Source organism: Protopterus annectens, chromosome 10.part0 (assembly GCF_019279795.1).
Source record: "Protopterus annectens isolate FY-2018-M chromosome 10.part0, PAN1.0, whole genome shotgun sequence".
NCBI classification, from domain to species: Eukaryota; Metazoa; Chordata; order Ceratodontiformes; family Protopteridae; genus Protopterus; species Protopterus annectens.
Window position 1 is genome coordinate 867,482,940 of NC_056744.1, and position 24,823 is coordinate 867,507,762.

The 24,823-nt window shown below is 38.0% G+C and overlaps 1 long non-coding RNA gene across 2 annotated transcripts in view; it reads left to right on the forward strand.

Annotated features, from left to right (window-relative positions):
* LOC122813373 overlaps positions 1 to 24,823 on the forward strand; it is a 179,792-nt gene that overhangs the window by 109,901 nt on the left and 45,068 nt on the right. Inside the window, exon 1 of one of the 2 annotated variants that reach the window (XR_006366678.1) lies at positions 2,648 to 2,828. The exons of the other annotated variant lie outside the window; for it this stretch is intronic. This is a non-coding gene — a long non-coding RNA (uncharacterized LOC122813373). Of the gene's footprint in view, positions 1 to 2,647; positions 2,829 to 24,823 lie in introns of those variants that run through there. 2 annotated transcript variants of the gene reach the window in all.

A 24,823-nucleotide genomic window follows, 5' to 3' on the forward strand; every position in this document is an offset into this window, starting at 1 on the left:
GCAGTCCACACAGACAACATGTCTGTAGTTTGGTATATCAACAAACAGGGCGGAACCAAGTCCTACCCCTTGTGTCGAGAAGCGCTCAGACTATGGCAATGGGCGATCTCCTCTCATCGGTTTCTGGTAGCAACGCATATCCCTGGGAAAACCAACATTATAGCGGACAGATTGAGCAGAGCTATTCTCATGCCTCACGAGTGGTCTCTCAAGCAATCCATAGCGGAAGAGATTTTTCTGGAATGGGGTCGTCCATGTTGCGATCTTTTTGCTACTCCCCAAAACAGCAAATGTCCAGACTTCTTCAGCCTCTTCCCTCTATCAGGCCATCCCCAGAGACGCTCTGACCCAGGATTGGCCCCAGGGACTTCTTTATGCCTTCCTCCATTTCCTCTGATCCCTCAGGTGATCCAGAAAGCTACCGTTTTGAGAGCCAAATTGATTCTCATTGCCCCTTACTGGCCTCGACAAGTTTGGTTCCCGTTCCTCCATCGTCACCTTTTGGTGCAGCCGTGGCATCTGGACCCAGTGCCAGATCTACTGATTCACCAATCCGGTCAGCTGCACCGGTCAATCCCTTCTCTCAACCTCACAGCATGGTTGCTCCACTTCCTTCCTTAGCCAGGCTTCCTTTGATCTCTAACCCAGTTAGAGATATTATAGTAGCTTCACTAAAATCCTCTACCAGGAGGATTTACACAAGCAAATGGAAACGTTTCTCTTATTGGGCTAAGGCCCAAAATATTGACCTTTTACTGCCCCTGTTCAGGCAGTTCTGGACTTCTTAGCAGAGATTTTCCAGGCAGGCTCCTCTTCTTCCACAGTCAGAGTTCAGTTGGCTGCTATTTCTAATTTTCATGTCGGGATAGCAGATCATAATATTATGTCCCATAGACTCTGCAGGGCCTTTTGAAAGGGATTTTCCTACTAAAGCCTCCAATCAGGAATCCTCCTCCTCAGTGGGATTTAAATTTAGTGCTGACATCCTTGATTCTTCCCCTTTGAGCCAGCTGTTTCTTGTTCCCTGAAATATCTTTCTTGGAAAACTTTATTCCTAGTGGCTATTACATCTGCCAGGAGGGTGTCTGAACTTCATGCTCTTTCTGTTCGACCCCCCTATTTGATTTTTCACAAAGACAGAGTATCTTTGAGAACTAATCCATCATTTTACCTAAGGTCGCTTCAAAAACAATCTGAATCAATCCATTGATCTCCTGTATTTTTCCTAACTATTCAGATAGAGCTGAACAAAAGCTACATTATCTTGATGTCCACCGTCAGCTTAGATATTATTTGGACAGAACAAAAATTTAGGAAATCTGATCAACTTTTGTTTCCTATGCGGATAATAAAAAAGGCCTTCCTGTTTCTAAAGTGACTTTGTCCAGATGGCTTTCTTCGGTCATCACTGAAATTTATACGATCAGGGGAAAACAGCTGTGCTCAAAACCTAAAGCACATTCAACTAGGAGTTTAGCTACTTCTACAGCCTTTCAAGCTAGACTACCTTTAGACACTATTTGTGCAGCGCCACTTGGGCCACTCCTCACACTTTTGTTTCCCATTACAAATTGGACTTGGCCTCCAGGGACAGAGCCAGTTTTGGCTCTACAGTCCTCAAGAGTTTGTTCCATTGAGCCACCCAGGATAGAGGTGCTAGGGACGCGGTCCCATCAAGCAAGAATGAAGGCGAGATTGACAACTTAACATTAAGAAGTTATGTACCTACCATAACGTTCCATGTTAGTTGACTTCTCTCGCTTCTTTCTTGCGACCCTCCCTCCTTCCCCCTGGCCTAGACAGACCTTGTATAAGAAACTATAATGCTAAAGACCATTAGACCTGGTCCTTTTTTCCATCTGTAAGTTTCTTCTTCCTTTGGGAAGTATTGTTTATGCTTGGTGTTATTGCCCTTTTGTCAACAAACGAGATCTGGGTACTTCCTGCCTTGCATCATGGGATATGGGGCTGCCTCGAGCTGGTAAAAGGAGTTCTCGAGCTAAAGCAAGTGCCGAGTCGGAGCCGAGGGATCGGCTCCGAACCCATCAAGCAAGAAAGAAGGCGAGAGAAGACAACTAACATGGAACGTTATGGTAGGTACATAACTTCTTATTTCCAGATAGTTGTCTCAGACTACTGCATTTTTTTTTTTTTTTTACATTCGCCATAATAATTACTTCCAGGAAGGTTAGGGCCCAATCCACTAAGGCATTTGCTTCTTTGGTGATTTTCTAGAGTTCACATTATTCTGTATAAATCTGTTAAGGCAGCAATGTGATCCTGTGTACATATCTTTACAAAGCGGTACAAACTAGATTACTTTTCTAGGCAGCCTTTCTCCAGGGGCTTCTAGATTCTTCTCTGTTTCAAAGCTATAGTAGCTTACCCAACTGTCTACTGCAACAGAGGTCTAAATGTTGAACACAGTAGAGCTGCTTAAGTCAACTTGCTTGCCATAACGGTAGCTGTTTTAAAAGATCACTGTTCAGTAGCTGCCCCTCCTTCCAGCCCTCTTTATTCTAAAGGATTGTTCCTTTTATTTTGCTTGGATGTATTGTAAATATATATTGTGTATATAGTTTACTGCTGATTTGCTTCATAGCATTCATTATTACTTCTGGACTTTTGCCTCCCTTTCTAGGCAAAAAAAAAACTGAAGAGATTTACTCAGTCTTTTTATGTAGCTCCTTTTGTGCTCCAGAGAGTGAGTGAGAGAGAGAGAGGCAAGAAGCTGCCCAAAAGGTGTGAAAGCTGGTTGATCACGAGGAGGTGGACTCGAATAGCTTAGGCTACTGCAGCTGTGATCATTTAGAACATCTGTTGTTATGGTAAGTTTACTTAAACAACTGTCCTTAATAGAAAATGTTGCTGTTGATTCTGGCTCCATTATTCAGTATCACCTCTGGCACAGGTTGACCCCTTTGAATTTTTGTGGTAATTTTCTGTTGTATTATGCCAGGCTATACACAATTTTTTTGAGGTTTTGCTTCACTGGCTTAATATGTTTGTATCTGTTTTCCTGCTCCATTCTATCTACACATTCGTTTAACTTGGCTTTTCCTATAGCTTTTTCTTTATCATTTTTCTTTAGATCAGTGGCTGCTGGTGGTATGACATTCTAACGTGAAGAAAACATGTTTGTAGGTTGGATGTAATAGCCATCTTATTAAAAAGGTGCATTGAGTCATCTATTATTGCTTTTAAGATGCGGGTCTTACAGCTGTTTCCATGGACATTTGCATTGTGTAGTGCCCTTTAGTTTACAGTTCTTTTGTTGGAAGAAAACAAGTGGCAACTTTACTTTGAAAATGTGTCTGCAATGGAGAACATTGGACCTTATCAATGGTTTGGTGTAGCTGTCAGACAAGTATGGTAGTGATGTACCTCTACAGCTAATGTTTACCTTTATGGCAGTCTGTGGAGACTGACAAGGTTTCTGGTTATCACTTGGTAAGAGGTGGTTAAGGGATCAATGTCGTATTGTGATACAGTAACGGTGTGGCTCTTTTAAGGGAATTCTCCATTCTTTCATACCTAGTTTTCTTCAGTATTTATCACTTACCTGTAATAGATGGTTAGACTCATTTTGTAAGCTAAGACATGATCTGCTTTTCCAAATACAAGGTCAACTGAACAGATGCTAAATTTGACAGAAATAATCTTTGTCTTGATTCATTATTTTTTGGTGAGCCCAGTTCTTGGGCGTAAAATAAACATGTACACTGAAAACACTGCACCAGTCTTGTGTTTAACCAGAATCTATGACCAGAATGAAAAACTGCAATCCAAGTTTCCTTTTGATTAAATGGAGCTTCTTTAGTACAGTCAAAAGCACAGAATATCTTCATACTGTAATTAAAAGCTGAAAAACTGTACATTATTTAAAGAGGTAACCACATATAGATGGGTTAGATCTCCTTGGTAAAGTCGAATTCCAATTAAATAGCCAGTTTGGATATTAATTATTGCTAGCTATAATACATATGTAGTGTGCGTAGAGATTATGCTCCAAAATAGGAAAAAAGATTAATCTGTTGCTCACTTCTATAGACCAAGAAAAGCGAGAAACAGTGCTGCTACAGTCTGGTATAAGGCAAGGGACAAATCAATTTATGTCACTGTTGAAATAAGGCAAGAAATCGAAATATCTGAACAAACACATTTGATTAGATCAGTGCAAAGGGTGTTCCTTCTCTCTCAATAGTCCCCAAATTTCTTTCCCAGTATGTCCATGTACGTTTATAGATGTCAATCTGTAAGTAACCTATTTAAGTTAGGGCTGACTTTTTTGCCTTACTTGCTGACAGTGCTCTGTAAATGCTTTACTGGCTTTCAAAACTGATAAAATAGTTTGGCCTTTTTAACAAGTAGTATATGGAGTAGATAAACCAGCATGCACTGCAAAGAGTTATGAATGGGGTCTCACCAATCATAACTGATTATGTGTTCTCGACAGGGATGCCAAGACTTCCCTGTCAGTGAATTTATTGGAATCTGTGTCTTGAGCACACAACATGGTTAACATTTGGATGCCCGATCATATGTTTTTTTTTTTGTCAACTTGTAATGGGTATGTAGGTAGAGGCTGGGCTGATGGTCGAACGTGCTGCCTGTGTGTGCTGGGGAGAAGTTGCTTTGAGATGTGTAATGTGTGTGTGTGTGTGTGTGTGTGTGTGTGTGTGTGTGTGTGTGTGTGTGAGTGAAGAGAGAAGGGTGTTTGGAGGTAGTTGAATTTTTATCAGCATTCAATTATTTCTTCCATTTTTGTCATAACTTTTTTTTTTTGGTTTAAATGCACATATGTTGGTAGTGAGGTAATGCATGTGAGTGTGTGTGTTGAGTGTTGGTTGAAAGTATGTCGGGGAGTGGTTTGTAGTTATATCTGTGGTAGATGTATGGCAAGTATGTGAATTTGCTATTTTGTTTTTGAGTAAGATCGCACTACAGTGTAGAATGGGGAAAAATACCTTCCTTAACTGTTGTGCAATCTGAATTTGTATGTAGCATGAATGTATGGGAAGCATAGGGCACCCACCACAAAAGTAGTATGTTTTTTTTTTTTTTTTTTTAACAATTTTCTTTAGTGTTTTATGTGGGGTTTTAGCTTCTTTCATTTATGTATCAATTTGTACTTTGCTGTTTGTGTTGAGTTTGTGGTTTTTTTTTTACTCTCTCTTATTATTCTGTGCCTTTCAGCTAATGCATGTCCACAGCTTGTGGGGTTTGGCTTTGTTGGCCTGAATGTGATCGTTAAGACTTTAAAAAAAAAAAATCATGTACATTGAGAAGCCTTGTAGCTGAAACACTTGACTTTATACTCTTAACATTTCATGTCATTCCCTGTCAGCTTTTAATCCTTAAACATACGTGTCCACCCACACACAAGCATGCACACAGAATGTACCTCAGTGGAAAGCTGAAGACCCAATCAGTCCAAGGCAACAACCTAATCATTATGCCATTTTAAAACCCAAAATGTTTTCTTACTTTTTTATGTAGTACTGACAAAATTATTCAAGTAAAGCAAGTTTAGTCTTTAATAAGAGAAGGACATAAAAATTTTGTTTTTCTGACTGTTAAGCATACAGGATTCATGTTACGAGGGGCCATTATACAGTGTTGTGTAGTCCTGGGTTTTTCACCACTTAAACATGACACCATACTCCTAGATCACTCCCAAGAATGTATTTGTTTATGTTAGTGGAGTTACTGGTTGTAACATAGGGATGAAATTAAATGCATTCGTGGGAATGTTGTGTAGAACAATGGAAAATTTGCTTTAGGTTTTTGACAAACTACGATATTTATATGCGGGCACAAAATATGAAGCCAGGTGAAATAGGAATTGAAAGTGCATAAAAAACAATTTTTTTTTGTTTGACATTGGATATTATTTTTACTTCAAACTTTAAATTGCAGCAGCTGTCTTTGTCTGAATAAAGCAGCCTGTGAGACTGATGACTTAAATGTGGACATTAGAAGCTTGAAGTAAAGGATTCTCGAGTCTAGAAAGCCACGGGGATTGCTTCTGATGCAGGAGGAGCCATGTGTGTGGTAATGTGGACTACCCACTTCTGTAAGATCCAAGATTCTTCAAAACAACTGAAACATATTGTCTTGTAGTTTTGTTTTCACCTATGGCTTGAAGCTTATATAGGCTTGCAGTATTTCTAAAGTGTTAAATGTTTTTCTGAAAGTTTTTTTAGAGGTAGTAAACTGGAATAGTAGATATATTTTGTTGCATTTGAACTTGGTTTTGTGTCATTAGCAGTACAGTTGAATTCAAATCCACTCTCTAATTTGAAAAATCTTCTGCAATAGCATAGCAGTAAAAGCATGAACATTTCTAGTGTGGCTTGCTATCTTGGCCTAACCACTCACTTTATAGTTTGGGCCTTAGTCTGCAAAATGACTTTGGATACTTTTATATGATCATTGACCAATTATTTTGTTATTCAGGAATCTGTTTCCTGTAAGTACAACTTACATGCCCAAAGTCACACTGTGCATTATGTTAAAACTATGATTAGCCCTTTGTGTTGTAAAAAAAAAAATGTATTCCCTTAGAATGTGTACAGATATCAAAAGAAACCTGTAATACGAAATCCTGTACAAGTCACAATTATAGCAATAACCCACGCCTGGGTGTGGGTAATGCTGGACTTACCCACGGTTGGTGTGGTTTGGTCACGAGGACGAAGCCCGAGTGGCCAAACAAAGCCAACCGTGGGTAAATCCAGCATTTACCCACACCCAGAAGTGGGTTATTGCTATTATACAATGACATTATTTAAGAAAAAAAAAATTACTTTTCTTAAATAATGGCATTGTATAATGCCTCCTTGCTGCCCTTCCGCAGCTGTCTGGTATTTTGTGGCACTTCTGATGTACTGCGCATGCCTATGCAGTACATCAGAGCTCTGGGCAAAAGCAATGGAGAAAGCAAGATCTCCGTTGCTTTTTAAAAACTGTTTTGCTATGCTAAATTAATTTAACATAGCGAGACAGCTTTAAAAAAAGCAATGGAGAATCTCCGTTGCTTTTTTAAAGCTGTCTCGCTATGTTAAACTTGTTTAACATAGCGAGACAGTGTGAAGCAACGGAGATCTTGCGTTCTCCGTTGCTATGAAAAAGAGTTATAGTAATGGAAAAAGTCCGGGCGACCGGACCTTTTTCCATTACTATAACTCTGATTTACAACGTGCACGCTGACCAATCAGCGTGCACGTTTTTGAATATTTAATGGGGGGGGGTCGCTGTATAATATTGCTGTTATCACTGAGTGGGTACATACAACAAAGAAGCATGTATTACATAGTAAGTATGGTGTAAATAAATGAGGCATTATAAACATATGAATGTGGAGAAAAACAAATGCGTGTTCCAGAAATGTTTTTAAAACAGAAATTCACAAGTGATGCATTTAGCTGTTGCAATGCCTTCAAAACTGGTTTTACTAATAGAGAGCTACATATAATGTGTTCAAATGTCCAGAGGTTTGGGTTAATAGTCAAATTAAACTTCTTCTTTCGGCTTTTCCCGGTTAGGGGTCGCCACAGCAGATCACCTGTCCACCCATGATTGGCAGTGGAGTTTTTACGGAGTTGAGTTGCCAGCCTGGCTCCCAACCTTCCACGGAAGGCACCAAATTAAACTTGTAGTTAAAAAAAAAAAAAAAAAAAAATTCTGAACACAGTTTGAAGCAGTGGATTGATTCCGTTGTATATGTCCTACAGAATTGCAGTTGTATTTCCGAATGAGCATAGTAGTCAGAAAAATAAAATGTTTTGGAATAATGTACTACTGCCCTACCCAAGATCTCTGAAACATACATATATGCATTCTTTATTAAGGTGAGGTTTCAGCTTTTTTTTTTTATGACTTACTGAAGTTATTTCATTTAGTATATGGTTGCTTGAAGCAGAGACTACCTTATTGAAGGCTTTTTTTCACAGCTTGCCAAAGAAAAGTGACGTCTGAGCAGTTTGAGACCCTCGTTACTTTTTTAAGGAGCAGGATTACTCATAAACCATAAGTTTGATATCCATACCTTTCGACCTTTTAGTGCAAGAAATCGGACAAAGCCAGAAATGGGGAGAAGGGCCCAGAAATAGAGACAGATTTTAAATATTGTCCTTATGAACTTAGTTGCTGGAATAACAGAGTTTATGTTTGCATGCATTTTCTGAAGGATATAAAGGCTGAAACTCAAGTGTGTCATTCTCTAATGACTTAAGTCCTCAATTTCTCAGAAAACTATACATTTTGAGGAACAGAAGAAAACTATGAGGCAAAAATCTGAACAGTTGAGCTATTTATGTTGATGTCTAGTAGACAGTATCATAATTCATTAAGTATGTATGTATTTATTTATTTCACATTTGTTAACCGGGTTTGTCCAACCGAGTGTAGACCCGAGGGGAAAAGCCCCAGCAAACATAAGTAAAAATAAAGTGACAATATACAAATATTAAATGACTATCACAATAAAAATAATTATAATTTAAAAAAGTAAATGCTTAACATACAGGAAAGGGAAAGTTTGCAGTACTGATGCTGGGTTTACAGAAAGTTCAGCAAGAAGTGACTGTGCACATGCAAACTGCATATTGTAAGCTCTTCGGTGTTATAGATTGTAATATCTAAATGTAATATAAGTGGAATGCCTTTAAGAAGGATTATGGTCTAAAACTGTAGAGTTTGATACACATGGCAAAAGGTTGCAGCATTTTTTTTTAGTAGACAACCGTTAAAGACAAGTTCAAAAGTATTTAAAATGTTAACATTTTAATTTACATGAAATGCTGGTTGTATTTTCATGGCTGTGATTGCTGCTGTTGGAGTAAAGGTGTTTTCCCATGTTTTCATCTTAAAAGTTTATAAAAACTCCCATCACACACTGAAGTCTTATATCTGTCAGTGTCCTGCTTTAGTTGTCGCATCCAAACGAGATGTACTGATTCAGTTATGGGGGGACCAGTTAATAGGTGTAAATGTCAAAGCAATTGGCTAATTTCCAAACTGCACAGCTGCTCTACAGTCTTCTGTTTGTGAGTAGTTTGTCTTTTTAAAACAGTTGCTTCACAATGGGGTGGGGGTGGGGGGGGTGAGTTGTTTTGACCTATTATGGAAATGATTTTCTGCGAGTTCCCAGTTTTATGTCATTATACATGTTGAATGTCCATGACAGTAAAATGAAATGCAAAAGCATGTGATGGTAGGTATTTGGACCAGATTTAAAAAGTTACTTTAAGATGAAAATATGAAAAATACTTTTTTCGTAGAGTGATTATAGCCATGAAGATGCAACTGTGTTACAGGTTTGTTTAAATTAATCACTTAAATTTCAGAGCTTTATCTTTAAGAAATGTGACAGCATCGAAGGTGATATGATTATAAATATGTTCATGGTTGTTTACTATGCCAATGACTACACGGGCCTTTTTAAGTCTAGCCATGAATCCCAAATCTCTGACAAATTCTGGTACCCTTGATGAGTGTAAGCAGGGGCTTGGGAGATGCAAGATTTACATGCAGGGGCCTGGGAGATGAACCATTTACAAGCTGTCTGTGTCCATTAGAGAGAGAGGTGCCAAACCAGGGATGAATTTCCTGTTCCCCATCCAGTTGTCTAACTTGCACATAAATTTTAGGGAGGAACTCTGCTTATTTAATTTGGATTGAAAAGACTTTGAAGATAGCTACACAGTGAGTAACAGCTTAATTTCCGCTTTCCTGCTGTGAAAACAAACTCAGAAAAGAGAGCTTGTGAATTTGTCTTTTTGGATAAATTTCAATAACTGGCTAGTAAGTGCACTGCAATGGATAAAAGCAAAAAAGAAATTTGGAGAACCCAAAAGAAACCCTGTCACAAAAGATGAAGAAAAAAACACTGGCTTGGAAATATTCAACAGCTGTTTAATAAAAAGCAGTTAGAGCTCCAGTTTTGGTGCATTAACATGACTTCCTGTAATCTAGAGGAAAAAATCAAATGTGCTCAGAGCTGATTAAATTAAAGGAAACATGGAAGGAGTATAGCAACTGAAATAAAAGTCTAGAAAAGAATGGAAGAAGCTTTGAACAGATATTCAGATAAGCTGATAAAAACTGCAAAAATCAGAGGCTGAAATGAAGAAAAAGCTGGTTGAGTATGAGATTGCTCAAGAAGAGATGTTTCAAAAAAATGGTAGAATTATAGGACTGAGCACATAAGGAAAACCTGAAATTTTCAACTGTACCAGAGAATCTGGAAGGAATAGACTGTATCTTATGAAAGCAAAGTTAGCAACTGGACTGGTTTTCCACAGCATGAGTTGTTAATTGAAAGGGCACATTATGTGTATTCTCTAAACCTGGCCATGGGGAAGCACCCCACAGATTTAATAGTAAAGATGCAATCCAACCAGCAGAAAGTTGATTCTGGCAAAACTGTGGCAGAAGAACAAAGCACAAACAGAGACACTGTGTAAGTGATTAGCGACTGGTACACCAAGCAGAAGAGTAAATTTATTCCAGCAATCAGGGAATGTCAAGAAGCAGGTGTGAGATTCAAGCTGCCGTACCTAGTTGTTTTCAGAATAAGTTTTCCTGGTGAGGCAAAATCATTGTTTGATGCAGAACATACTAAATACAAACATACAAATGTTTGTTCAACAAAAAGGAAGTTATTGAGCAGACAGTGCTTAGTCGGGTACAATCACAAAGCTGGACCATACGTCTTGGCATGGATAGCCTTCATTACAGGTTAATTCAAACCTTTGAGTGTGGCTGTCAATCTGGGACAGTTGTCCCTATCAGGAGGGTTAAACTTCATTATTTAAAGATGTACATAGTTTTGTGTTCGTATTAAGTTAATAGGTTTTGGGAGTGTTTGTGAGGTGTGAATTTTTTTAGGGTTTTTATTAAAATAAAAAAAGTTTTTAAGATGTGACATAGGTAAAATGGATATGTCAAGAAACAACTGTATGAAGGCTCAACCTGCCAAACAATATAAGCATGTAATGCAAAAGCATACACTAGACATTAAAAAAAAAAGCTATCATAATTACCCTTTCCATATTATCTTTAAATGTGAATTGTCTCACAGATGCATACAAAAAAGAGAGTAGTGAACTGTGTTACAAAATGCAGAGTACAAATAGCAATACTACAGGAGATGTATTCGGAAAGACCTGAACATGTGAATTTGATAAAGGATTTCAGAATGGTTATTCAGTGGAATATCTGTGAGAAAGAAAAAGGAGAGTACTTGCACTAATTGGCGAGAGCAACTCCAGTAGTGATAGAAGAGGGAAAAAAGATAATGGTAGATTTTGTAGCACTCTGGCTACTGGCAAGGGAGAATGATTACACTGACATGTATTAGACATACGCTCATGTGTCACTTAATCCTTGTATATGCTACCACCATCTTTCTCTCTTCTCCCCAGTTATCAGACCCTCTGTAAAAATGGAAGTAACAAATGGTATCCCTTGACATTTGAAATGTTGTGATCTCTGTCTGTATATTTGATGACTAACTTAATGTTCACTTGTATATATTGCTGATATAGTCATTCTTTGTGAACTGTTCTATTAAGCACAGAATATTGCTCAATAACGAATGTCTTTACTTTACATTATGTATTATTATCATTGTCTATTGTGTTAAGTGGAGTTTTCTTCCCGGGCCTCTGCTGTAAATGGACCTTGTCTGTTCGGACCATCCCGGTCAACAAATGTAAAATAAAAAAATAAAATAAATTTATATTCCTCCTAAAACTACTGCAGTGGAGCTTAAGAACATTCTGTGAGAATCTGCTTTCAGCAGGGAATATTACTCCTAGGTGAGTAACAGAATTTTATTTAAAACAGTGAGGATGTTATCTGGAGGCTTAGAAGGGAAAGTATAACAAAAGAGGGTAGATTTTTGAAGACATTTTGAAAATATTTGGTATGGAAGATGTGAATTTAGTAGTATGATTCCAGAGAGAATATATACATTATACCCCCAAGATACAAAAAAACTGGGCTAGGTTAGACTGAAATTACGTTTTACAGGAACGTGTGCATTTAATTGAAAGTTTTGATACGCATCCAGTAATTGTTTCAGATCATGTACCAATAATACCTAAAATAAAAATGCAGGGTAATGAAATTAAATTTACAGGAATGTCCATAGGAATAGATGGTATTCCTTTGGAAGCTAGGAGGGAGGAAGGTGATAAAGATATGGAAGGTTTTGTTTAACAGTATTTTAAAAGGAGGAGAAACACTAACATCTTGGAAGAAAGCAGTGGTAGCTGTAATCCCTAAATTGGTAAAGACCCATCAGATCCAGCATTATATAGGCTCATTTTGATTCTAAACCATAATTATAAAGTGTTTGCCATTCCTTTAGTCATTATAGACCAAGGTGATGCTAGAATTGATAGATATGGATCAATGTGGTTTTGTGGAGGAGGGGAAACATTTGACAACATTAATAGAACAGTGATGATCCAGAGGGGAGCAAAATTTAAGAAAATACCACCGTTTTTGGGTCTTGATATGAAGAAAGCATTTGACAGAGTAAGTTGGGATTGTATGAGTAGGGCAATGGAAGCATTTGCATTCCCTGATTATATGGTTATTTTAGGAGGATGTAGGAGGGATTTGAGGTGTAAGTTAAAGTGAAGGGCGTAAGTTCTGTTTGAACAGAGGAGCCAGGTGGTGGTGTAATATTTCCCCTTTGTTGTTTGCATTATATTTAGAACCTTTGGCAAAGAAAATAAAATACCCAAAAACTAAAGTATATAATTGGTATGGTAGCCAAAAAAACTTTGCTTTATTTGCAGCAGATATTTTATACTCTGTAAAACCAGAAATGGACATTCTGGTGGTGTGGGACATTGAGGCCGAAGTCTTTTCAGGATACAAAATTTAATGAAGATAAAACAGTGGCAATAGCTGTAAGCTGTGTATACACACACACACACACACACACACGCGCTCATCAATATCCATATTTATGGGGATGTGATAAAATGAAGTACTTAGGATTATGGATTAAAATTGATTCTCTTATAAGAAAGATATGTAGGACGAGACTAAAAAAGATGATACAAAAAATGAGAAATTGGAAGTTCTCTGCATATGGATATCAAGATACAACCATTGAAAATGTTTTTAGTCTCTTTAATTTAATTTTATACACAGGTCAGCCATATTTTTATCAACCAGAGCAGAAGTTATGGATAGCAATTAATGTAGAGTTAAAGGGTTTTTATCTGGGAGGAGAAGTAGGCAAGAGTCATGTAGGATAAGTTTATCCTTCCAGTAGAACAAGGTGGTTTGGAATTGCCTGATTTAAAGGGGTATTTCTGAGCTATACAGTTAAGGCTCCTATACTAGTTGAAGCAAAAAGCTGTAATTCAAAGTGGAAAGGGATGATGATGAAATGGAGGGGGGGGGGACTCAAGAAGCAAGGAGAGATTGGGGTTTTGGATGCATATCCTTAAGGAGAAGGAGAATAATAACCATGCAAAATATTATGTTCATGAAGTAGCAATAAGTATTCTAAGAACTAAGCCATCACTGGGATGGAGAAAGAAGATTCTGCTGATAGGGATGACTGCAATTAGTGGCACAGAGAATAGGCAAGAGGTGGTGGAATTTGCTGGTGAAAACTGGCAAAGGAACCAAGGTGCTGGGAGCAAATAATTAGAGAAAGGTAATAGAATAGGGAGAGGCCAAGAATTCATTCAGGCTGCAGGCTGTTGTCTTCCCTATCAAAGACTGATATTAGATTATAGACAAAGAGAAAGAAATAGGGGGCTCCTAAGTGAAATACCAGCACTGGTAGAGTTTTCTTTTTCCTTTGTAGAATCTACAACAGAAGCTGCTGTTAACATGTATAATTAGGGCATATAAAATATTGCATGATAACTATAGGAATTGATCAGAAGAGGTTGGGAAGAAAGCGTGGATAAACAATTCACAAAGAAACAATGGGGGGTGCATGTTTGTCTCTAAATATGCAACAAGGTTAGAAGATTTAGGAGCTTTGATTGGGACATGTTTGCATAGGTATTATATCCCAAGCAGATTTGAAAGAATTTTTCCTCAGATAATTTGCAAATGTTGAAGGTGTGATAGGTAATCGGGAACAAAGTTTTGGGGAGTGTAAGGAGTTGGCAGACTTCAAAAATTCCCTGTAGTTTACTGTAACATAAATACTGAGTGAGGAAATTGGTGTAACTAAGGAAATTACTTTTTTGAGCTATGATACAGAATTAGAATTGACAAGACATCTGAGCTTGATTTCTATTTTCTAGTAACTGCTTTTTTGGCAACCACCAGAATTTAGTCTAAAATAAACTAACTGTACTAGAGTTAGTGAATTAGTAACAGAGAGAAAACAACTTGAAGTGGGATTATTAGAAAAGGGAAGAACAAGTTACATAGAAATGGGAATTGTGGGAACAATACATAAAGAATAATGTTTTTGAGGAGGTATGAGGTTTAAGAAAAGGTAGGAATTAAATGATCTTTATAATGTTGGACTGATAATGACTGGCTAGATTAGTGATGTTTAACATTTGCAACTGAAAATGTCCTGCCTTCTTTTAAACCTCATTCCTCCCCTGTATGTATTGTTCCACAAGGCAAGGATTGAATAATTGATGTAATGTTGCTTAGGTTATATGATGTATAGCAGTGTATGTTTGTTAATTTGTTAATGCAGTTTGATTACTTTTCTGCAAATGTTAATTTGCCTATGTCACAAGTGACAAGAAAGGTGTTGAAAAAAATAGAATATGTCACTATGTAATGTTTTATAACTGTATGATTGCCTATGTCATAAGTGATTAATAAAGAAGTTTGTGTGTGTGTGTTTGTACACACAGATATTTGGATTTAACAATATTTTTGTGTATTTGTAGCTTACCTTACTTTTATCAGAGACGTGGAACACAGTCCTTTTGGAGAAGGAGCAGCAAACAATTTTGACATTAATTTGAGAATGAATGATATGATTAGTAATTTATAGATTATTTCACTGGAAAATTGATGCACAGAACTCCTATATAAATGGAGTGGAAGTGAGTGAAGCAGAAAGTAAAGCTCCGAGTTAAATCAAAATTGTAAGTGCTTACTTGCACCTGTGCACAGTATATAGATAAATGTGTGTGTGCGCGTGCACCCACCCACACACACACACACACACACACACACACACACAATACATAATGGGTGTATATATTTATATATGTGTTTGTATGTATATATCACACACACATGTAATAGGTTTAATGTTGAACATAAAATTTCCTTTAACTTGTGCAAGCCGAGTGATGTCTCCAGGCGTTTCTGTGGTTACCTTCTACTGTGTCTCTAAGCATCAAATATTGCCTGTTCATATTTGCATTAATAATTCCAAAACCATGCTACATACAAGGTATCAGATTATTTTATCTTGAAGCATACATGATGGCATACACAACTGTATTGATATGACCTCTCTGTTAGTATTTGTTAGAACTGTAAGATGATTTTATTTTTTAAAGGCTGAAGCCACACTCACTGGAAGTTAGATACACACTCAAAAGAGCTCTACTGGAGGGAATGAGTTTTAAAGGAAGAAATCAGTTAAATCAAAAAAAAAACATGGTTGGAGTAACTGGACTGTGTGCTAACCTAAATGATTGTGATTATATTATTTAAGTACTTCTAGGTAAAGCTGATTTGTTTATTCAAGTCAGACTGTTGGCCTCTGGGACTAAAGAATACCAGGCCTGCCTGTCAGAAACATCTTCATGTTCTTGTAAATTCATATTCATTGCTTAATTATTGATCTTGGCCTCTGCTGGTTTGCTCTTCTGTCTTTGATCTTTCCTTACATCAATGTCCTCTCTAGTGAATCCTGAGTTGGCATTATGTGGACAAAGTACTTTTGATGATGATGCTGTCCACTGACATTTCAAACATATTCTGCAGTTCCACAGGTCAAAATCCTCAGTTTGGTACCACCCAGCCTTATGCTATCACTGGGGAAACTCAAACTTTGATGGTCAGGACCTTTGACAATTAAACTGTCTTTAGTCTTTAAAATCTTGTCTAGACTTGTCATAGCTTTCCATCAAAGAAGTGTCTTGTAATTTCATGGTTGCAGTTTCCATTTTCAGAGTTTTTTTAAGCCCAGGAAAAATAAAAATTTGCTATTGCCACCATTTCTCAACTGTGTGTAAAGAATTGATACGAAAAAACAACATAATTTTCATTTTTTTTTTTTGACACTGAGCAGCAAGTCGTGCTGGGTTTTGTGTCTCATAAACAGTCTTTCGGTGGTATATAGTTCCATATCATGCAAACAAGGGTGAGGTATATCTGCAGTACAGGCATCATTGTTTGAAAACACAGGTGAACTATTAACTAACTGAGACTGAGTTTTGTATCGTGAGTTTGCTCAAAGTAGAATGTCTATGTGCATTTGAAGTGGTGTTGTCATCTATTAAAAGTTCTCCAAACAATAGATGTTCTTCATCTCACATTGCTGCAGTCCTAACACTTGGGTAGTCCGCTGTCCACGGTCGGCCCGAATATCAAAGTATAAGGCTGACGTCGGTCAGGGCGCATTTAACTGACGTCAGGACGTCAGGGTACAAATGCGCATGACCGGCGTCATATCCTCAGTCTTTTTTGCCGCATGGTCCAATGCAGAAACAACATTGCAAGTGCCGGTTGGCGTTCTGAGATTTTTCTATTTAGAAGTTTCAGACCAAGTTCAAAGTTGGCTAAGTACCCCGTTGGGGAATATTTTTGTTTTTTCTTGCCTCAGTCATTTACCGGATGTCAGAAAAAGTTAATAATTGCGTTTCTTGTGGGAAACAGATACCGCATAGAGATTATCATACTTTGTGTATTCCTTGCTTAGGGCCTGAGCACGACGTTGTTAGCTGTCGCTCTTGTGCTAGATTTAATAAACGCACTATAAAGAGAAGGTTGGATTGTGCTAGGTTAGTCTTTGGGAAGCGGTGCAATTATAAAATGCCGTCGGATGCTCCGACGCCCGCTTCTCAAGAAGCGCAAGGACAAGACAGTTAAGCCTAGGCTAGAAGAACCGTCTGTAACGGACGCCGGTTCTTTAGAGGTGTCGGTGGAGCCGGCAGCTCCACCGGAGATTTCTTTGTGTTCACAGAGTGAAACTTTATTATTGCAAGATGTGGCCTCTCAGGAGGCAAGTCAGGCTGAGGGGCTTCTCAGGTTACTATACTCTCCCTTCCTAAGGTGGTTAGGCCCTCTCCTTCTGTTACTAAGGCTTCTCCCAGGGGCTGGACAGGTTTAGCTTCAGTTGGTGTTACCCCTAGCTCTTCAGGTACTATGCCCAAGAAGCATATGCTTAAAATGGCAGAAGATTTAATTACTTTGATTAGGGTTCTATGCCCCCTCCTGCTAAGAGACCTAGGGTGGAGCCTGAGCTGGGTGGTTTTGAGCAAGCTTCAGATATTTCAGAGTCTTCGGCTGAAGACTTGCAGGAGTACTCTCCTTATTCTGATTCTGATGTGGATGATTCTACTCCTTCTGCTACTCCTCCTGAGGATTTTTCTTTTCTGAGACTCTTCATTCCATGAGGGAGCATTTTAAGTGGGAAGGTCAGGACTCTCTGATTCCAGGAAAAGGCTTAGGAATTTTGTTTTACCCCAGCATAGGCCTTTGGCTATACCTCCTGTTTTGGGTGTAGTGGAAGATGTTTTACAGAGGCTTCTCTTAATCCTGATTCTTTGCCTCCTGCTCCTGTCAAGCGGATAGGTATTACAGGGTGCCTGACGTTCACAAGTATCTTTTAAAAGTCCTAGGGCAGACCCAGAAACTGTTAGCCAGGGGCCTAAGGGTGTTAAGGCTTCTGTTGTTAGAATCCGGTTCCTACAGATAAGGAGGCTAGGGCCTTGGATAGATGGGGAAAGAAAGTTTATACTTCTTCCACTCTTGCTATAAGGGCTCTGAATTGCCAGTTTCACATGTTGAAATACCAAAACTATCTCCTTTCACAATTGAAGTCTAAGGTTGATGCTCTGGCAGTTGGTATTGATTGTAAAGAGTTGCAAGATTTAGTCCATGTTTCTGAACAGGTGGGTAAGCATTCTTTGCAATGTGGTTTTGATGCTGTACAGGCCTCGTCTAGGTGGCTGCCACTGGGACTGTTCTTCGCGAGCACGCCTGGCTGAGGATCAGAATTTGTCTGAACATGTTAAAACAAGGATTTTAGATGCTCCTTTACAATCTGACGTGTTGTTTGGGCCTCCTGTTGAGACAGTCTTAAAGAAAATGGAAGACAAGGCTAAGTCTATGCAGACTGTTAAAGATTTTTTACAAGTCCAGCCTCCAAAGTTTAGTAGAAATTGGCCTACTTAAGGGTGGGCGTATCCTTCTTATGATTCCCAGTCTAGGGGTAGATCTAGGCGTGGTAAGGGCAGAGCTCAGGGCTCTTTCCGGCCCTAGAACAGGGAGTTCTCCTGCACAGGCTTGGTGAGGGCAGGGGTCAGTCCTTTCGTAAACAGACCCAATGACCTACCTTTTCAGCTGCCAGAGCCTGCTCGTCTGGCAGCACCTTTGGGAGGAAGGTTGGCACTCTTCAAAGAAAATTGGAGTTTAATTACCCAGGACAGATGGGTATTGGATATCATACACCACGGCTACAGGTTTTATTTCCATACCTTGCCTCCTTTCAAAGGCATGCCGGACGTTCTTCCTCAAAGAATAGAGGCTCACAGACAGGTTTCTCTGTTGCTCCAACTAGGGGCCATACAGCCGGTCCCTCTGCCAGAAATGGGCCTAGGTTTTTATTCTCGCCTGTTCCTAGTACCAAAGAAGGGGAACACGTGGAGACCAATTTTGGATTTATCTATCCTCAACACTTATCTGGACATTCCCAAGTTCAAAATGTTGACGTTGCAGCAGCTTTTACCTCTGCTGGGCAAAGATCATTGGATGGTAACTTTGGATCTCAAGGAGGCTTACCTTCATGTTCCTATCAGACTCAGTTGCAGAAAGTATCTGCGTTTCGAGCTGGGACTTCTCACTATCAGTTCTCTGCATTGCCCTTTGAAGCATCTACTGCGCCAGAGTGTTCGCCGACGAAAGTTCTGGCTCAGTGATAGCTTTCTTCAGACTAAAAGGAATACAGATCTATCCTTATTTGGACGACTGCCTGATTCTGGCTCAAGGAAAGGAAGAGCTTCTTCGTCATTTGGAGTATGTGATAGCAGTGCTAAGATGCCTAGGGTATTCTGTGAGCGAAATAAAGTCCAGTCTAGTACCCTCTCCAAGACATGTGCTTTCTGGGTGTGAGACTGAATACAGCAGCCCAGATGGCCTTTTTAACCCCGGACAAACAAAAGAATCTATCCCTTTATTTCCATCAACTATCTCATCAGTCCGGGCTGACTGCAAGGACAGTCCTTCAAGCCTTAGGGTTCATGGCATCTTGTATTCTGGTGCTTCCCAATGCCAAACTGCATATGAGGAAGCTACAATGGTATCTCAAAATGTATGGACACAGCACTGCCAGGATCTGGACACTGTCATCTGCTGTAAATGGACCTTGTCTGTTTGGACCATCCCGGTCAACAAATGTAAAATAAAAAAATAAAATAAATTTATATTCCTCCTAAAACTACTGCAGTGGAGCTTAAGAACATTCTGTGAGAATCTGCTTTCAGCAGGGAATATTACTCCTAGGTGAGTAACGGAATTTTATTTAAAACAGTGAGGATGTTATCTGGAGGCTTAGAAGGGAAAGTATAACAAAAGAGGGTAGATTTTTGAAGACATTTTGAAAATATTTGGTATGGAAGATGTGAATTTAGTAGTATGATTCCAGAGAGAATATATACATTATACCCCCAAGATACAAAAAACTGGGCTAGGTTAGACTGAAATTACGTTTACAGGAGCGTGTGCATTTAATTGAAAGTTTTGATACGCATCCAGTAATTGTTTCAGATCATGTACCAATAATACCTAAAATAAAAATGCAGGTAATGAAATTAAATTTAGGAATGTCCATAGGAATAGATGGTATTCCTTTGGAAGCTAGGAGGGAGGAAGGTGATAAAGATATGGAAGGTTTTGTTTAACAGTATTTTAAAAGGAGGAGAAACACTAACATCTTGGAAGAAAGCAGTGGTAGCTGTAATCCCTAAATTGGTAAAGACCCATCAGATCAGCATTATATAGGCTCATTTTGATTCTAAACCATAATTATAAAGTGTTTGCCATTCCTTTAGTCATTATAGACCAAGGTGATGCTAGAATTGATAGATATGGATCAATGTGGTTTTGTGGAGGAGGAAACATTTGACAACATTAATAGAACAGTGATGATCCAGAGGGGAGCAAAATTTAAGAAAATACCACGTTTTGGGTCTTGATATGAAGAAAGCATTTGACAGAGTAAGTTGGGATTGTATGAGTAGGGCAATAAAAGCATTTGCATTCCCTGATTATATGGTTATTTTAGGAGGATGTAGGAGGGATTTGAGGTGTAAGTTAAAGTGAAGGGTGTAAGTTATGTTTGAACAGAGGAGCCAGGTGGTGGTGTAATATTTTGTTGTTTGCATTATATTTAGAACCTTTGGCAAAGAAAATAAAATACCCAAAAACTAAAGTATATAAGTGGTATGGCAAAAACTTTGCTTTATTTGCAGCAGATAATACTCTGTAAAACCAGAAATGGACATTCTGGTGGTGTGGGACATTGAGGCCGAAGTCTTTTCAGGATACAAAATTTAATGAAGATAAAACAGTGGCAATAGCTGTAAGCTGTGTATACACACACACACACACACACACACAGCTCATCAATATCCATATTTATGGGGATGTGATAAAATGAAGTACTTAGGATTATGGATTAAAATTGATTCTCTTATAAGAAAGATATGTAGGACGAGACTAAAAAAGATGATACAAAAAATGAGAAATTGGAAGTTCTCTGCATATGGATATCAGATACAACCATTGAAAATGTTTTAGTCTCTTTAATTTAATTTTATACACAGGTCAGCCATATTTTTATCAACCAGAGCAGAAGTTATGGATAGCAATTAATGTAGAGTTAAAGGGTTTTTATCTGGGAGGAGAAGTAGGCAAGAGTCATGTAGGATAAGTTTATCCTTCCAGTAGAACAAGGTGGTTTGGAATTGCCTGATTTAAAGGGGTATTTCTGAGCTATACAGTTAAGGCTCCTATACTAGTTGAGCAAAAGCTGTAATTCAAAGTGGAAAGGGATGATGATGAAATGGAGGGACTGAAGAAGCAAGGAGAGATTGGGGTTTTGGATGCATATCCTTAAGGAGAAGGAGAATAATAACCATGCAAAATATTATGTTCATGAAGTAGCAATAAGTATTCTAAGAACTAAGCCATCACTGGGATGGAGAAAGAAGATTCTGCTGATAGGGATGACTGCAATTAGTGGCACAGAGAATAGGCAAGAGGTGGTGGAATTTGCTGGTGAAAACTGGCAAAGGAACCAAGGTGCTGGGAGCAAATAATTAGAGAAAGGTAATAGAATAGGGAGAGGCCAAGAATTCATTCAGGCTGCAGGCTGTTGTCTTCCCTATCAAAGACTGATATTAGATTATAGACAAAGAGAAAGAAATAGGGGGCTCCTAAGTGAAATACCAGCACTGGTAGAGTTTTCTTTTTCCTTTGTAGAATCTACAACAGAAGCTGCTGTTAACATGTATAATTAGGGCATATAAAATATTGCATGATAACTATAGGAATTGATCAGAAGAGGTTGGGAAGAAAGCGTGGATAAACAATTCACAAAGAAACAATGGGGGGTGCATGTTTGTCTCTAAATATGCAACAAGGTTAGAAGATTTAGGAGCTTTGATTGGGACATGTTTGCATAGGTATTATATCCCAAGCAGATTTGAAAGAATTTTCCTCAGATAATTTGCAAATGTTGAAGGTGTGATAGGTAATCGGGAACAAAGTTTTGGGGAGTGTAAGGAGTTGGCAGACTTCAAAATTCCTGTAGTTTACTGTAACATAAATACTGAGTGAGAAATTGGGTGTAACTAAGGAAATTACTTTTTGAGCTATGATACAAATTAAATTGACAAGACATCTGAGCTTGATTTCTATTTCTAGTAACTGCTTTTTGGCAACCACCAGAATTTAGTCTAAAATAAACTAACTGTACTAGAGTTAGTGAATTAGTAACAGAGAAAACAACTTGAAGTGGGATTATTAGAAAAGGGAAGAACAAGTTACATAGAAATGGGAATTGTGGGAACAATACATAAAGAATAATGTTTTTGAGGAGGTATGAGGTTTAAGAAAAGGTAGGAATTAAATGATCTTTATAATGTTGGACTGATAATGACTGGCTAGATTAGTGATGTTTAACATTTGCAACTGAAAATGTCCTGCCTTCTTTTAAACCTCATTCCTCCTGTATGTATTGTTCCACAAGGCAAGGATTGAATAATTGATGTAATGTTGCTTAGGTTATATGATGTATAGCAGTGTATGTTTGTTAATTTGTTAATGCAGTTTGATTGCTTTTCTGCAAATGTTAATTTGCCTATGTCACAAGTGACAAGAAAGGTGTTGAAAAAATAGAATATGTCACTATGTAATGTTTTATAACTGTATGATTGCCTATGTCATAAGTGATTAATAAAGAAGTTTGTGTGTGTGTGTTTGTACACACAGATATTTGGATTTAACAATATTTTTGTGTATTTGTAGCTTACCTTACTTTTATCAGAGACGTGGAACACAGTCCTTTTGGAGAAGGAGCAGCAAACAATTTTGACATTAATTTGAGAATGAATGATATGATTAGTAATTTATAGATTATTTCACTGGAAAATTGATGCACAGAACTCCTATATAAATGGAGTGGAAGTGAGTGAAGCAGAAAGTAAAGCTCCGAGTTAAATCACAATTGTAAGTGCTTACTTGCACCTGTGCACAGTATATAGATAAATGTGTGTGTGCGCGTGCACCCACCCATACACACACACACACACACAATACATAATGGGTGTATATATTTATATATGTGTTTGTATGTATATATCACACACACATGTAATAGGTTTAATGTTGAACATAAAATTTCCTTTAACTTGTGCAAGCCGAGTGATGTCTCCAGGCGTTTCTGTGGTTACCTTCTACTGTGTCTCTAAGCATCAAATATTGCCTGTTCATATTTGCATTAATAATTCCAAAACCATGCTACATACAAGGTATCAGATTATTTTATCTTGAAGCATACATGATGGCATACACAACTGTATTGATATGACCTCTCTGTTAGTATTTGTTAGAACTGTAAGATGATTTCATTTTTAAAGGCTGAAGCCACACTCACTGGAAGTTAGATACACACTCAAAAGAGCTCTACTGGAGGGAATGAGTTTTAAAGGAAGAAATCAGTTAAATCAAAAAAAAAAAAACATGGTTGGAGTAACTGGACTGTGTGCTAACCTAAATTATTGTGATTATATTATTTAAGTACTTCTAGGTAAAGCTGATTTGTTTATTCAAGTCAGACTGTTGGCCTCTGGGACTAAAGAATACCAGGCCTGCCTGTCAGAAACATCTTCATGTTCTTGTAAATTCATATTCATTGCTTAATTATTGATCTTGGCCTCTGCTGGTTTGCTCTTCTGTCTTTGATCTTTCCTTACATCAATGTCCTCTCTAGTGAATCCTGAGTTGGCATTATGTGGACAAAGTACTTTTGATGATGATGCTGTCCACTGACATATCAAACATATTCTGCAGTTCCACAGGTCAAAATCCTCAGTTTGGTACCACCCAGCCTTATGCTATCACTGGGGAAACTCAAACTTTGATGGTCAGGACCTTTGACAATTAAACTGTCTTTAGTCTTTAAAATCTTGTCTAGACTTGTCATAGCTTTCCATCAAAGAAGTGTCTTGTAATTTCATGGTTGCAGTTTCCATTTTCAGAGATTTTTTAAGCCCAGGAAAAATAAAAATTTGCTATTGCCACCATTTCTCAACTGTGTGTAAAGAATTGATACGAAAAAACAACATAATTTTCATTTTTTTTTTTGACACTGAGCAGCAAGTCGTGCTGGGTTTTGTGTCTCATAAACAGTCTTTCGGTGGTATATAGTTCCATATCATGCAAACAAGGGTGAGGTATATCTGCAGTACAGGCATCATTGTTTGAAAACACAGGTGAACTATTAACTAACTGAGACTGAGTTTTATATCGTGAGTTTGCTCAAAGTAGAATGTCTATGTGCATTTGAAGTGGTGTTGTCATCTATTAAAAGTTCTCCAAACAATAGTTTTGGGAAAGCATGCAAGTAAAATTTTTATGAATTCAAAAAAATTGATGCCCAAAAGTTTGAAATCATTTTAACTTTGTTTTTGCAGCGCAAGTACTTGGAAGTTAATAAGAAATTTAAATAGATTTGCATTTCAACAGTAATTGCATATTAAATGCATTTAAGAAAAAAAGGTGTTTGGTATATTTCATCACAGTTTAAACATTTCTCAAAGTATTATTGCAAGCAGTGCGTTTATGCTTGATTTGGGATTTCTGTTGCACTTTACAGATAAATATGTATCTATGTTCAGCACTTTAGATGTGGTGTATACCCTCCCACTACTTGGGAGGATGACTAATGTCACTGACCATGTTAATCTGGAAGGGGTAGGGGCCATAGCCACCACAGCATATGTCATATGTACAGGCACTATGTCTTGAGACGTGGCTTATTGAGGGGGGACTGCTTTCTTTTGGCTAAACACCGTAGCATCTCCAAGTCTGAGAAGGAGTGCCAATCTCTGTATGTCCTGCTGTG